Here is a 16,911-nt window from a genome sequence, read left to right on the forward strand (position 1 = left end):
GATATCCCATCAGGGATGCACAAAATTCCTGAGTTTAAAGGCCATTGAAATAGTTCCTCATTGTGTACTTATGCCACCAACTTGATAAACAAGTTTGTTTATTTTGTTTTGTCAAATCTAATTTTGTTTTATGATTTTCTAATATATTTACAAACGTCCAAAATAAATCTACCAAATAAGATATATTTAGAAAAGTCTAGCTTCTATCCTGGTTCTCTCACTCTGTTCCCCTTCTCCTCCTATATATAACTTTAAAAAGATTTTTTTGTGGTCTATCCTTCTATTTTTGTTCTATAACTAAATAAGCGTATACAATATATTCATATCTCCCTTCCCAATGATAGCAACTATAATAATTTTCTTCACCTGGCATTTTACACATAATGATATATCCTGGTGATCACTGCATAGCAATATAGAAATGCTCTTTATTTCCTTTCCCAGCTGCATAGTACTCCAGCGTGTGTTTGCACCCCACTTTATTCACTTAGTCCCCTATTATAGCCATGGGGTGACTTCCAGTCTTTTGCTACCACCAATAGTGCTGCAATGAATAGCCTTATATATATTACTTAATTCTTGAATTTTTGACCACATGTCTTTAGGCTGGATTCCTAGAAGTGAAAGTGCTGACTCAAAGGTTAAATGTCTGTGTAAAATTGCTAGATATTGCGACATGATCCATTAAACTAATTTCTCATGTGTAAGAGATTTCTCTTGTGTCACAGCTGTGACAATAGGATGAAGGGATTAGGACAGGGAGGGAGGAAATTGAGATCTCCCTCAAGGGCTGACGTCAGCCTCTCTGCCGGGCGGGGCGGGGTGGGGGGACACCCACCCTGACCAATGGTTTGCTCTAGGGCTGCTGAGATGATTAGCGGCTTACCTCGCCTCCTTGTAGGAGGGGCCCTCCCAAATCCTTGCCCAACACGGGGTGCCGTTTTACCTTCCTGGGCCCACTGCTTCTGTTGCCACAGCCTGCCTCATTGGCTCAACGAAAGGAAGGCAGTGGACATGTTAAAGCAAAATCAGCCTCATAAACTAAAAAGTTCGAGATAATGTAGCAGTTTATTACTATCAAAGTTCAGTCAGCTCTCTCCCCCAGGAAACTAAATTGAGATCAGGAGATGGCGCCATGCGGCCTGCAGCTATGCATTTGACGAGGACAGACCTGGGCAGAGCTGGCCATCTCTCTTGACTGGAGAGATGGCAGTCCACGTATCTCTCAGAGCAGCTCTTTCAGCCTCTGATGACATCAGGGATTTCCTGGAGAGGTCCCTGACAGCTGGAAAGCAAGCAGCTTCTGTTTCTGAAAGTCTCCCTTCAGCAAGATGTGTTCACCTCTGCCACAGGCCCTGTCTAGTGAAGTGTAGACCTGCCTAGCCAGAAGCCATGCTGTCCTTGAGAAGAGATGGCGCCGTCTCTCATCGGCTCTGCCAGACTTTGTCACCATCTGTCCTGGAATGTCATCATCTGTGGAAAGACCTGGCTTTGCATACAAGGCTGTAAGCTTCCGGAAGATGGGGGTCCCATCGACATCACCATCCTGCTCCCTGTAGTCCCTGAGCCTGACACTCGGCTGGGGCAGCTAGTGCAGCTCTAAAGCGGGAACCGCCTTCCAAGGCTTTTGTACAGATTTGCAGAGGGTTTGTTGTAACATGAAGCCCTTTGTGAAGTATAACGTCAAATTCACTACTTGTTATTATTAGAGCAGGCTCTTGGAAAATGTTTAACAAATGATTAAACAAATGACAGTGTGGAAAAAAAGTATGGTGGCAATAAGTGTTCCAGGAATTTCGATTCGTGTGAAGGGAGGGGCCACTGAAGAAGGGAGACTGGAGGATGGGAGGATTGGGCTACATTGGCATATGGGAATGGGAGTGGGGAAAATTTCTAGGAAGGGAAAAACCACACCCACATTCAGTTCCGAAACAAGACTGGTTATTTGCAGCAACATCCTGGTCGGAGGAGTCCTATAAGGAAGTTGTGAGAAATAGGGTCCAAAGGTAACTCAATGGTCGCTCACATTGATCAAGAGTCGCTTTGTGCTGGGCACTAAGCTAAGTGCTTTCCCTGGGTGACCTAGTTTAATCCCCACCACAGCCCCATGAGGTGGTTGCTGTTATGATCATCCTCAACTAATAGCTCAGGAAATTGAAATATGGAAAGGCTAAGTGAGAGCCAAAGCATTCAGTGCCTTGAACACCAAACTAGGACTTTTAACTCCCACAGGCAGAGGGGAGCCACTGAAGGTTCTTGAGCAGAGGAGTGACATGGTAATACTGGTGCTTCGGAAAAGAGCAATATGATATAGTAGTTAGGAGTTTGGAGTTTAGCGCCAAACTGCCTGGTTTTATAAAATCCCAGTTCTGCCACTTGCCAGCTGTGCAATGTTAGACATATTATTTAACTGCTCTCTGCCTCAGTTTTCTTATCTATAAAATGGGGGTAATAAAAGAAAACATCCAGCTTTTGGGGTTTTATGAGGAGTAAATGAGATAATAAGTGTAGAGCACTTAGAATAGTGATGGCATGTATGTGTATGACAACTGTGAGCTCTTATCAAAATGTGAGCTTTCTTCTAAATGGACCAGAGAGACGTCAGAGGCAGGGAGGCTGGCAGGAGGCAGGGACAGAAGCAGTGCTGCCTGGGGTGATGGCACCTGGAACAGAGAGTAAGATATTTTAAAGTAAGATTCAACAGGATTCATTAACTGGAGATGTGGGATAAAGAAGAATAGTTAACAAGGACTCTCCGATCCCAGTCTCATTAACTGGGAGGGAACGGGCTTCTCAGAGCAACGGGAAAACTAGGAGAGGAACTAGTTTTGGGGGCAAGAGCACACTTTGGGAAGGCATGGGTGGGGTGTCAAAAGGACCCTGGGTTCTGTGGCCAGCTCTGCCACCAGCTGGTGTATCACCTTGGCAATAGCCTCCTTCCTCTTCTGGGTATCAGTTTTCCCACCAGTAAAACGAAGCTTTTACACTTGAGATCTCAAAATTCTCTCCCAACTTAGATATTTTCCAGTTTTGCCTATGAGTGCACTAAAGAAAGAATGGTGCTGACGGCCTGGCTCTTAGGCTTTTTTTTTTTTTTACATTTTTATTTTATTTATTTATTTATTTATTTATTTATTTATTTATTTAGTGAGGAAGATTGGCCCTGAGCTAACATCTGCCAATCCTCCTCTTTTTTTGCTGAGGAAGACTGGCCCTGGGCTAACATCCGTGCCCATCTTCCTCCACTTTATATGGGACACCGCCACAGCATGGCTTGCCAAGCGGTGTGTTGGTGCGCACCCGGGATCCGAACCGGCGAACCCCGGACCATTGCAGCAGAGCGCGCTTGCGTGACCGGGTGGGCCCCACTCTTGGGCTTTTTGAAGTTTAGCGGTGGGTAACAGGAGGAAGGCAGGAATATAAGAAGAGGAACTCCCCCTTATTTTTCCTCATGCCCCCTGATATGTTGCACCTCGGGCCCTGCAATAGTCCCCTCAGCCAGGGTCTCCAAAACAGCCTCTCCCATAGATCTTTGCCCCTCTCAAGAGATTCTGGGGACCATTGTCAGAGAACATCAAGCACAAAGTTTATTTGATTTAGCCGCACTCTCTTCTACTTGATTGGTTCCTGACTCAGACTTTGGTTTTCTACCAGATTAGAGAAGAAAGGAAAGTTGTTTTTAAAAGTTCACTCTCCTTAGCACTGGCGTCAGAGACACGGCAACAGTGAAAGTGGCACACTTGGTGGTGGCAGCAGCCCAGGAAACCTTGTGTTTACCCAGATGGTGCACCTGAGGGGGCGGAGCATCACCTGTCCAGGTGTGTGCCTGGAGCCAGCCTCAGGCAGGTGCGTGCACAGAGCCTTCCATTCAGGACAGCCTGCAGGAGAATGGGCAGGTGGACTTCTGAGAAGAGCTGCATTTTGAAACAGAGCTTCACATAAAATAAAACAGAACGACAAAACCAAGGCTGACTAATGAACATGTAGAATGCATGCCGATCAACTTAGATAGAAACAAACACCTGGGGAGATGTTTTCTTCAAAGTACCACTTACACAACATAGCAGAATAGTACTACACAGAGAAGGTTTTGCTCAGGTTGTGATAATATTTTCCTCAGATTGTGACAAACGTAGGAATTAAAACTTAATTTGATTGATAGTCATTTAAAAAACCTTAACTGGTTCTCAGACTAATAATCAGAGGGGACTTTGACACTAACTAGGCTCCTTTCAGTTCACACAGAATTGTCATTGTCATTCGTGTCAGCAAATATTTACAGGGCATTTTTATATTAAGTAAGATCCTGTTTGTCCAAAGTGTTTTCTGCACTTTAAAGCGCCCTGCAAAGACATTAGTGTGTTCGGTGGATAGAGGATAGACTTCATTTCATCAATCCCAAAAATATCATTCCCCCCATTTTACAGACAGAAAAACAGGCTCTGGGAAGCAAAAAGACTTCCCAATCACCTTTCCCTATTTTAAATGATAGTGCCAGGCTCTGATGATTCAAGGATATGAGACATGCGAGTATTTGATAATCTAGCTCAAGAGAGAGACACTGAGAAATTAAACCCATAATGTTGAATTCCTTGTTTTTGCTTCATTTGAAAAGCCTGTGCTGGTGCCTCTGAGGGTGAACTGGTGACCTAAGAGCCCAAGTCTTCCAAGCAAGGTTGGAGAGACAGTTGAGAAACCCAAATGAGAAGAGGGCACAGAAGTGACTGGAGATAGACGTATATCCTTGGCTCCCTGAAGAGACAGTGGGCTGCTGAAGACTGATAGTTACCGAGACCCGAAACAAGTGCTGAATCTCTAGGAGGGAGGCCTGGGAACCTGTTTTTAACCAACACCCACAGGTGACTTCAGTGATGGGCTAAGTATCAAAATGGAAATCATGGGAAAAGCATGTGCTGTGGTGTGGGGAGGGCCATCCTTTGGCCAAGTCATTTCCCTGAAGTCAATCCCACTGAAATAATAAGAAATATGGACACAAGTTTATACACTCCATAATTATTTACAATTGTTTCTGCTCTCCCCATTTCTCTCTCCATCCTGTGCACGAGTCACACTGAAATCCTTGTGGTTCTCCTCAGTGTCCTACAGCCTCCCTCATGCCTCTACACCTTTGTATATACGCTGCATCTTTCTATCTCCTTTCACTTTCCATTCTTTACCATCCTTCTGGAATCAGCTAAGTGTCAATTCCTTCCAGAAGCGTTTTCTGTCACTAAGTGTTTTGAGCTAAATCATGTCTTCTCAAAATTCATGTGTTGAGGCTCTGACCCCAATGCCTTGGAATATGACTGTGTTTGGAGATAGGGCCTTTAAAGCAATCAATAAGTTAAGATGAGGCCATTAGGGTTGGCCCTAATCCAATCTGACTGGTGTCCTTATAAGTGGAGGAAATTTGGACTCACAGACACCGAGGATGCACCCGCCCAGAGGAAAGACCATGTGAGGACACGGCGAGAAGGCCGCCAGCTGCAAGTCAAGGAGAGAGGCCTCAGAAGAAACCAAACCCGCTGACAACTTCATCTTGGATTTCTAGCCTCCAGAACTGTGAGAAAATACATTCCTGTTGTTTAAGCCACTGAGTCTGTGGTACATTGTAAGTCCTTTCCTCTTTGGGTTACTGTAACTCCTTGTACCTCCTTTTGTCACCTCATATTAATTGTAGATGTCTGCTTCTCGCTCACTTTTCTTCTACCTTTTGAGTTCCTAAAGGTCTAAACTTACTCATTTTTGTGTCCTCAAACACAGCCCAGTGCCTGACTCTTGAAAGGCAAGAGTTCAATAAATGCAGAATGAATTAATTAATATGAGTGAAAACAATATGTAATGTAAATGAGGAACTAGATAAGCAAATAGTAGTGTAGTCATATGACTAAAATAATACAACCAATTTTTCATAATGTGGAAGAAATGCTTATGTTCTTATAGTGAGTGAAAAAAAAGGTAAGATAAGAGATTCTACTTTTAGGATATGCACAATTATATTAAAATGAATGCAAAGTGCCTGAAAGTAAGTATGCAAATGTTCCTAGCGCCTCATCTGGGTAGCGCCATCATGGATGTTTGTCTTCGTTCTTGCTTTCTATTTCAGAAATTTGGTGTTTCCTGTTGAAAGCCTTCCTTACATGCCCAGGAAGTCTCCACAAAGCAAATCTGTACTAAGTCTGTACTTACCTCTTTGTTGTGTCTCTCTGTATTTCAATTTCTTGGTTCCTTATTTCTCTGTTTTACTAGACTAGACTATAAACTCCTTGGGATGGGAGGAGTGTTTTTGTACTATTGTTTCTCCGGTGCTTGGCACATTCTAAAACACATAGTAGTCATTCACTATCTAATTCTCCAACGAATGATGGCAACAACAATCACAAAAAAGAAAGTTTTTTGCGCGCCCGGGATCCGAACCAGCAAACCCCGGGCCGCCGCAGTGGAGTGCGTGCGTTTAACCGCTTGCGCCACCGGAACAGCCTCAGAAATTTTTTTTTTTTAAAAAAGGAAACTCAAAGGTCCGGCCCCGTGGCGTAGCGGTTAAGTGCACGCGCTCCGCTGCTGGTGGCCCGGGTTCGGATCCTGGGCGTGCACCAATGCACTGCTTGTCAGGCCAGGCTGTGGTGGTGTTCCCTATAAAGTAGAGGAAGATGGGCACAGATGTTAGCCCAGGGCCAGTCTTCCTCAGCAAAAAGAGGAGGATTGGCGTGGATGTGAGCTCAGGGCTGATCTTCCTCACACAAAAAAAAGGAAACTCTCTGGGGCCTGGTGGCATAGTGCTTAAGTTCGTGTGCTCTGCTTCAGAGGCCCAGCATTTGCCCGTTTGGATCCCGGGTGCGGACCTACACACCGCTCATCAAGCCATGTTGTGGTGATGTCCCACATACAAAATAGAGGAAGATGGGCACAGATGTTAGCTCAGGGACAATCTTCCTCACCAAAAAAACAAAAACAAAAACAAAAAACCAAAAAGCACAGAACTAAAGGACATTAATTACTGGGACAAATAAAAATTAAAATAAAAAACAGGAAACTCTCATTAAACCTCTTTTCCTTATGTCTGTCTGGCAATCTAGAAATATGTGAGCAGAGGTCATGGTTTGTCACTATGAATGGAGGCCAATGATGATTCAAGTAACCTTGCATCAAAAAAAGGGATGAGATTGGCTCACAGAGAGAAGGATTTTGTGATTTGGGAAAACTTTCTGAAAGGCCCAGTTGTGCAACGTGCTGAGGATGGGGAAAGAAAATCTGACTACACTTTGTCAGAGCTTTTCAAAATCCCTTAGCAGTCTGTCCATTTGTTCATCTCCAATGTGAGGTCACAGTAAGATAGTACATGCATGTTTATGAGGACAAGTTACTAGCAAAATACACCAAGTGTTGACTTGTCACAAGCTAACACCTTTTTCTCTCTGAAGTTTAGCCTCAATTTCTGGTGAAATTTAACAATGCATACCTACATCCACACTTGTAGATGAGAATGGACCTGTCTCCTTAAATACTAGGTCAGAGTTTCCTTCCAAAGCTTAAAAACGGCAGAGTGACTACTTAGGGGACCCACCACAGAGCCCCACAGTGGGCTCAGCTCTCTGGGTTCATCTCAGCTTCACTCACACACTCAGAATAAGGTGAAACCCCGTTGGCCTGAAGCCAAGGTGAGGATCTTAGAAAAACACAGCTGCAAGTTTTAGCTTGTGTGTAAATGCTCCCCTGCATCGTGCACATGATGTTTTTTGATTTGCTTGGCTCTGAAAGCTAAGCTTTTGGGCTTTAAACTTAATCCCAACAGACCTGAATTGATGCTTCTTAATTATACTTGTGATGTAGTAAATCAACACCCTATCAGGAAGTCATTCAAGCATTAAATATTTAGGAACTTACTACAGTACAAGAGAATTGCAACATGTAAGCCCTCAGGTGGGAAGAGATGCTAGTAATCTCGTGTAGGGAGCAGCGCTAACTGCGCTAGCTAACGTTGTGCAAAATGGGGCTGAGCTCCTGGTCATAGGCCCATTCACGTTTCACCCAAAATAAGCTTAAATCTGACCTTTTAAATAATGAAAATATCCAGGATAACCCCCCACCCCACCTTTTCTACCTAATTTATTGTTTTTGCCTCTTTGTGGTCCTCTTTAGCAAGACTTATGTTGAAATTAAGTCCTGATTCGCAAAGAGAGAATATTCATTCATTCAGCAGAAATTTCCAGTATTGAGTAGAACTTTCTCTGTGCCAGGCACTGCTCCAGGCACTTGGGAAATATCAGCAAACAATACAAAGATCTCTGCCCTTGTGGAGCTTATATTGCAACAGGGAAAATAACAAAAGCAAATTGAATAATAAATAAGAAAATTGCATGGGATGTTGCAAGGTGACAGGGGAAACAGTAGGACCAATTATTGTTGGAAATGGTGGTGCAGAGAGTTGCAGTATTAAACAGGTGGTCAGTCCCGTGGAGAGACCTGAGCAGGTGTGAAGAAGGTGGGGCAGTAAAGATTTGGAGGAAGAGCGCTGCAAGAAAGACAACAGAGCAAAAGCCCAAGGGTCGTGTGTGCTAGTTGCGTCAGACGATCCCCAAGGAGACCACATGGTGGTGAGGAGGGAGCCTGGGTAGGACAGTAGGAGGGGGCATCGGAGGAGGAATGGGGAGGGGAAGCGGGTCAGGTAGGCTTTGCAGCCTGCGTGAAGATGTTTGATAGCTTTTCTAGTCTATACAGAAACTGGAAGCGGTCAAGCAACTGGACAGACAAGGCTGGTTCTTTGAATAAGCCAAGTGGAAACCTAGGAGCCAGACCTTCTCCCTCTACCACTAAGTTAATTAATTGCCTAACCTTGGACAAGGCCTATTTCAGAGCTTCCATCTCCACGGTTGGATTAAATCATTCCTAAGGCTTCTTTCAGTTCTAAGATCCTATGACTTTAGGCAGCTATCTCCAACATGTCATTTGAGCAGCAGGGAAATGTCTCAAAGTCCGAAAATCTCATGCAACTGCAGCCACCAGACCTAAAAGGCCCGGATGAGCCTCAAGGTTATAGCCTTTCTGGAGTCATGGGACCCCTTTGAAAAAATTGGACAAGAGCTACAGAACCTCTCCCCAGAGAAAGATGGAGCTACATCCACGCACAGGATGTTGCTCAGGGCTGTAGGGAGTTCATGGGTCCTTGAAGTCTAACCATGGAACCCCCAGCCAAAATGATCTGTGGGTTACTCTTTAAGAATCAGCGCCTTAAGGAGCCTTGTTAATTTCCCCCAACTTTCTATTATGAAAATATTTCATACATTCAGAGAAATTGAAAGACTAGCACAAGAAACTTTTGTACATTTTCCATTTAAATGTTAATATTTTACTGTATTTACTTTATCTATCTATCTATCTATCTATCTATCTATCTATCTATCTATCTATCTATCTTTGTTGTTTTATTGTTGTTGACCCATTTGAAAGTTGCAAATATCATGGCACTTTATCTCAAAATACTTTCTGCAAGTATCTCTTAAGAATAAGAACAATCTCCTATTATGCCACAACATCATTACCACATCTAAGAAAACTGAAATTGATTCCACACTCTTATACTCAGTCCAAATTCAAAATTTCCTTCATTCTAAGAATTGCTTTTACATGTTACCAAGATTCCAACCAAGGTTTACATATTGCATTTGATTGTTATGTTTTGTTGGTCTATTTTATTCTAAAATAATACCTCCATGGTTTTGTTTTGTGATTGTTTATTTTCAAGATATTGACTTTTTTGGAAGAGTTCAGAGCAGTCGTCTCATAGAATGTTCCCACTTCTAGATTTGATTGATTGTTCCCTACTGGTGTCTAACTCATTCCTCTATCTCCTGCATTTCCTGTAAACAGGAAGTTAGAGCTCATGGAAATTTGTGAGTTTTGATTAGGTTAAAGTACAATGTAATTTGGGAAAAGAGAATCCATTTTCTAGGTATTGACTGGATTAAATGCCATTTTAGGAGGTTGACACTTTAGAAGACTATCTTTAGCCGTATAGGACTCCATCCCTAACCTTTATCCACCTAGGGACGGGTACTAGGTTATATAGAGACAGAGAGGAAGAGAGAGAGGCAAGCTTTTCCTAGCAGTGAGAGGAGCAGCACTGAATTTGCAGTTTAGCCGTGAAGTTGATCATTTTCACCCCATGACCCTCAGTTTCCGCTCTAAAAATTGAAATAATAGTAATCTCCTTTTTAATGGATTCTTGGGCTCAAATGAAATAATAGATCAGAAAATTCTTTCCTTGTAAAATGAGAAGACATACACGGAAGCAGCTCTGCTTCAGGGACTGACACCAAAAGCAGAGACGTCCTTGATTCATCTCAAGTAAGTGAGCAAAGTATGGAATCTCTCTATCTGTCTATCTACCTAACTACCTATCTACCTACCTATCTACCTATCTATCTATCTATCTATCTATCTATCTATCTATCTATCTATCTATCTATCTGAGTGATGATTTTCTGATATTTCCCAAGACTTACTGGAAAGAATGGTGAGGGTCAGTTTTTCAAAGATGTTTAATGCAGTGGTTCTCAATCAGGGGCAATTTCGTCCTCCATGGGACATTTGGCAATATCTGAATACATTTTATGTTGTTAAACTGGGAAGCTGCTGCTGGCGTCTAGTGGTTGGAGGCCAAGATGCTGCTAAATATCCTCCAATGCACAGGACAGCCCTCCCCCCAATGCAAAGAATTATCCAGCTCAAAACGTCAACAGTGCCATTGTAGAGAAACCTTGATTTAATGTGAGGCACAATCAAATGTTGAACCTTAGTCCAAAATCCTGGACCAATCCTTCAACTAAATATTGGGATTTGAGGTGACTTACACCAAAATTCCACGCCATAAAATAGCAAATTATGAATAGAAGAAGAAAAACAGAAAGAAAAAAATGGAGGTACAAATATGTTAATCATTTCAATCAACATACAGCTGAGCTTCCTCTAAGGCTCAGAAGAAATTACAATCAGTTGCATAGTTTTGATTATCAGAAAGGATAATTCCTAAGTGACATTGCTTTTCCTAAAATAAATGACAACATAAAATTTTCATAAGTATTTTATAATACAGGGAATAATGAGTGATGTGATGATGGGATGGGCAATATTCTCAGTATTAGTGCAAAAAATGCAGAAGCAAACTCCATATGGCTATTTATTATAGCAACTTAGATAAAAATTATAGGAAAAATATTTAGATGAAACTCTGTTAGGGTGATTCTGTGAGGCACTAGATTAATATGATATTTCATATAATATAAATAATATTAATATTTCTTTTGAAGCCTTCTGATAGTCTAATTTGATGAAAGAATTGAATTATGGTACCTGGAAGAATATAAGGTTTAAGCAAAGGTACAACTGACCCATGGCCTGGAGTCCTTGTTATGTTATTTAAAAATCCTTTGTAAATATACTATTTTTTAAAGTAACAACTTTGTTGAAATACTATTCACATGCCATTAAAATCACTCCTATAAAGTGTACAAGTCAGTGGTTTCTAGTATATTCACGGAGTTGTACAACCATCACCACTATCTAATTTCAGAATATTTTCATTACCCCAAAAGGAAACCCTGTACATATTAGCAGTCACCCACTTCATGCCTGCCCCCAGCCCCCGCCCCCTGTCCCTGACAAACACTAGTCTACTTTCTGTCTCTATGGATTTGCCTCTTCTGGACATTTCCTATAAATGGAATCAAATAAGATGTGGCCTTTTGTGACTGGCTTCTTTCACTTAGCATAATGTTTTCAGGGCTCACCCGTGTTGTAACATGTATCAATATTTCATTCTTTTTATTGCCAAATAACATTCCATTGTATGGATAGACTACATTTTGTTCATTCATTCATCAGTTGATAGACATTTGGATTGTTTCCACTTTTTGGTTATTATGAATAAGGCTGCCATGAACTTAGGCATGAATGTTTTTATCATGAAAGGGTATAGAATTGTGTCAAATACTTTTCCTGTATCTATTGAGATGACCATATGGTCTTTGGCCTTTATTCTATTAACATGGTGTATTACATTTATGATTTTCATATGTAAAGTCAACCTTTACATTCCTGGGATAAATCCCACTTGGTCATGGTGTAAAATCCTTTTCATATGTTACTGGACTTGGTTTGCTAGTAATTTGTTAAGGATATTTGTGTCTATAGTCACAAGAGATATTGGTCTGTAGTTTTCTTTTCTTGCTATGTCTTCAGCTGGTTTTGGTTATCCGGCTAATACTGGCCTCATAGAATGAGCTGGGAAGTGTTCCCTCCTATTTTATTTTTTGGAAGAATTTGTGAATGCTTGGTATTCTCCTTTAAATGTTTGTAGAATTCATCAAAGAAGTCGTCTGGTCCTGGGCTTTTCTTTGTAGGAAGTTTTTTTTTTTTTTATTATTACTAATTCAATCTCTTTCATTGTTACAGGTCTATTTAGATTTCTATTTCTGCTTGAGTCAGTTTTGATAGTTTGTGTTTTCTAGGAATGTATCCATTTTGTCTAGGTATCTAATTTGTTGGCATACAATTATTTGTAGTATACCTTTACAATTCTTTTTATTTCTGTAGGGTTGGTAATGATGCCCTCTCTTTCATTCTTTTTTTTTTTTTTTTTTGAGGAAGATCAGCCCTGAGCTAACATCCGTGCTAATCCTCCTCTTTTTGCTGAGGAAGACCAGCTCTGAGCTAACATCTATTGCCACTCCTCCTCCTTCTTTTTTTCCCCCCAAAGCCCCAGTAGATAGTTGTATGTCATAGTTGCACATCCTTCTAGTTGCTGTATGTGGGACGCCGCTTCAGCATGGCCAGAGAAGCGGTGCGTCGGTGCGCGCCCGGGATCCGAACCCAGGCCGCCGGTAGTGGAGCGCGTGTACTTAACCACTAAGCCACGGGGCCGGCCCCTCTTTCATTCTTGATTTTAGTAATATGAGTCTTCTTTTACTCTTGGTCATCTAGCTAAATGTTTGTCAATGTTGTCGAAATTTTCCAAGGGTCAAGTTTTGGTTATACCAATTTTCTCTAATGCTTTTTTATTCTCTATTCAATTTATTTCCACTCTAATCTTTACTATTTCCTTCCTTTGTAAATATGCTATTCCATATTTGCACAGTATTTCATCAAGTGGATGTGTTGTAAATTACATTCCAATTTTGCTGACTATCTTTGGAGCCTTACATTTTCTCTTCCTCCATTTTTCTCCATGATAAATGATATCTAAGGACCATCTCTGTGTAAGCATTTTCTCTGTTTCAAATTCTTGTATAGGGTAATAGAAGAGAAATGGCTTTGGAGGAACACCAACTTGTCCAGCTATGTGACCTTGGACAAGTTGCTTATGTTTGGGTTTCTTCTTCTGTAGTGTGGGGATGCTAATCTCTTCCTAGATACCTAGGTTATGTTATTAGGTTTCCATAACTGAAATATGTAGGGCAGAGGATGTGAAAATTTCTAAAGAAACGTGATGCATAAAGGAATATTTTTTATTAGTCCTTCCTATAAAAAATAACAAAAGGAAATAAATAAAGGCAGGAGTCACTTCCAAAGTTCCAAGATAGGTATTTGAGGAATATGATGGTCTTTTTTATGTATCAACTCGGGTAGACTATATTTTCAGTTATTCAATCAAACACTAATCTAGGTGTTGCTATGAAGGTATTTTGTAGATGTGATTAAATTCCATAATCAATTGACTTGAAGTAAGAGAGATGATCCTAAATAATGTGGGTGGGCCTAATTTGATCATTTGAAAGGCCTTAAGAATAGACCTGAGGCTTCCCCGAAGAAATTCCATCTGAGTTCCAATCTGCCCTTCCTGAGGACCTGCCCTGCAGATTTCAGCCTTGCCTAGCCAGCTCCCACAATCGTGTATGCCAATCCCTTGCAATCAATCTCTTAATGTATATCTCCTACTGATTCTACTCCTCTGATTGATCCCTGACTCTTACAAGGAGGGCCAAATTTACTGAAAAAAAAAGTTAAGAATTCTAAACCTCGTTCCCCTACATTTATTAAGACTATAGGCTAATTTATTCAATATTTATTGAGTGGCTACTACCTCGTGGTTATTGTTCTAGTCGCTGGGGCTATAGGAATGAACAGAATAAAGTTCCTGTTTTCATGGAGGTTACATAGCAACAATAACAATTATTGACCACCTACTACTGTGGCCACATGTTGTGGGAGATAAAAAGGTGAGTTGACTATACCTTCTTTCTTGGAGCTTATAAGAAGTCTGTGAATACCTGAATTGGTATGAAGGAGGGTGGAGCTGAGCACAATTTTTATTTGTGGGAACATGTAATGTCTAATAAAGAGATAAAATCAAGTATTTCAATACTATTAGGTATTCTTTGGAGGAATATTTGAGATCTTTAGGGTCCTAAGTCTTTCTAAAATTTATGTATATTTTAAAAACAAAATTAAGTTCATGAATTTGTTTAAAGGTGCCCTGAAGAAATCACATAAGCTTAAAAAATTATAAAGGAAATTTTTAGTAAAGCCCCAAGAGGTTTCACTTTGGTTGTCTTTGCTGGCAATTATGAGCTATTTAAGTCTATTTCAGGAGTGTAGAAACAAAGAACAGTGTGGAAACAGCCAGATGTTCCTGGTGTTCTCCACCTTGAAGCCTTGTTCTCTTTCATTTTGTGCCTGCAGCTGTTGTGAAATTTGCAGAACCTCAAGGTGTTTAGATTCTGCTTCCTAAACTAGATTAGATTACAGGTAACCTCATGGTGGAGGCACATTTTGGATCAACTCACTTTTGAAACGTTTATGAAAGAAACTCTTTGGCAATGAGACTTCCACCCAGGAGCTCAATCAGTATTGCCTTAATTGACGAATTTTGGTGAGGTATCTTTGCTTTGAGAAAAAACAACAAGAAGAGAAAATGGGTTCTTTTTTTCTTTATTACTATAAGGAAGCAACTGTCTTCAGCAAAGAGAAGATAATAGCTGTCTGACCATCTTGAGATATTGACCCATGGTTTATACGAAAATCTACCGACCTGATGGGGCAATCTGGCGTCTGTCTGACCTATGATCCTTTCACTGAGCAATTCTTTTTTGGTGCCAGGAGCCCAAAGGAAACAGTCGACCACCTGTAGGGCTTGTTCCTCTTTTGCTCTAGAAGCCAGAACTGCCAGCTCTGAAAATAGGTCACAAGCGACTAGCAGTCCCTGAGAGGCTCACAGGAAGTAGCTGCAAAGGTCAGGGGAAGTTTTTAATGACTGCAGAGGAGGACGGTGAGTGATAGGCTTTAAGGAGCTTCTCTGCTTGGCATCTGAAACAGCCATGGGGAGGAGCTGCCTCAGAGACAGAATGACAGGTGTGGAGATGTGAGCCTGCTGCCCGAGCCCCATAAAAGAGATGACTTTGCTCTGCTGTGCAAAAAAGCCCATGGCTATATAGGGGAATCATCCTGCAGGACTCGAGGGATGATCATGAGGGATTTAGAGCACTAACTTCAGAAATCCAATGCAATATCTCCAAGTGGAGAGTGGGGTTGGGATGAAAAATCGCTGAATTAATTTCAACCCTGAGATGTTAGGATCCCATAAAGTCAGATATATATTTCTATCAATACACATTTTCATGGATTATTTGTTACTGAAGTTTACACCTTAGTGTTATTTCACTAACACAATGGTTATAGTACAAATGTTAGGGTACACTTATAATCTTGACATTATTTTTCGCTCGTCTTATTGGCCTAGAACGCAATTTCAGAACCAGCTTGACCTTGGCGACTACCTGGGTCCTAATAATAACCATTGTCTCACCCCATCCAAACAGGCAGGATGCCATAGAGCAGGGATCAGCCAACATTTTCAGTAAAGGACCAGATAGTAAATATTTTGGGCTTTGTGGGTCATATGGTCTCTGTCACAACTACTCAACTCTGCCACTGTAACACAAAAGCAGCCATTGACAATATGTAAATGAATGAGCATGGTTGTGTTCCAATAAAACTCTATTTATAAAAACAGGCAGCTGGCTTTGACTTGGGGCCCTAAAGTATAAAAGCATGGTTCAAATCCTGGCTCTCTTACTTGCTAGCTGTGTGACCTTAGAGAACTTAGTGAAGTTCTCTGTGCTTTGGTCTTCTCATCTCTAAATTGATAATAGTACTTACTCCACAGTGTTATAAAGATTAAATAAGTAAATTTGTAAAGTACTTAAACAGTTCCTAGCAGATAGTAAGTGCTATATCTCTTTCTTAGATAATCAACAATCCTGTGAAGTAGGTAATATTGTTCCTATTAATATTGAAATTCCAAGAAATAAATATGTTACTTCTAAGAAGGCTAAGAATTATACCTAGTTTTCTCATCTCCAATACAATTGCTCTTTTCTCATCAGAGGGGAAATCATTATATCTAAACACAGGGCGATTCTCTGTAACAGCCTATGAGGCAGGCCTTGCCCCTAAAACCATCATTTAAAAGGCTGCTTGTATTTCTCCTCTTCTTGTCCACACAAGGAGTCACTATAAGCAGCAGTGTGCTGGAGGTGGTTTCTCTTGGCTCATTAAAGCAGATTGCTAGATTTTCAGGAATTTTGTGAGCCACTTAAACTGTTGGTAGCTTGAAATTGGCCATGGTGGGAGTATTTACACCACGAAACTGGCAGGTGCTACAAATCAGGGCTTTTTTCCTCCTGTAGGACTGGTTTCTAGCACTCCACCAGCAGGAGCCCTACGCCCTAACCACTCAGGGGTGTGTGACCCATCATATCCTAGGGCACCATGGCCTGAGAAGAATGTAGGGCCGCCAGCTTTTGTTTCGTGGCAGAGACAAAACAAAAAAAAAGAGATTACATACTTTGCTTAGCAACAGAAATGAGTCAGTGGTTGCCCCTGGACTCTGATTTCTAGACATCTGACTCACAGCTC

This window comes from Ceratotherium simum, chromosome 15, assembly GCF_057802395.1.
Source record: "Ceratotherium simum simum isolate JZ-2026a chromosome 15, ASM5780239v1, whole genome shotgun sequence".
NCBI lineage: Eukaryota > Metazoa > Chordata > Mammalia > Perissodactyla > Rhinocerotidae > Ceratotherium > Ceratotherium simum.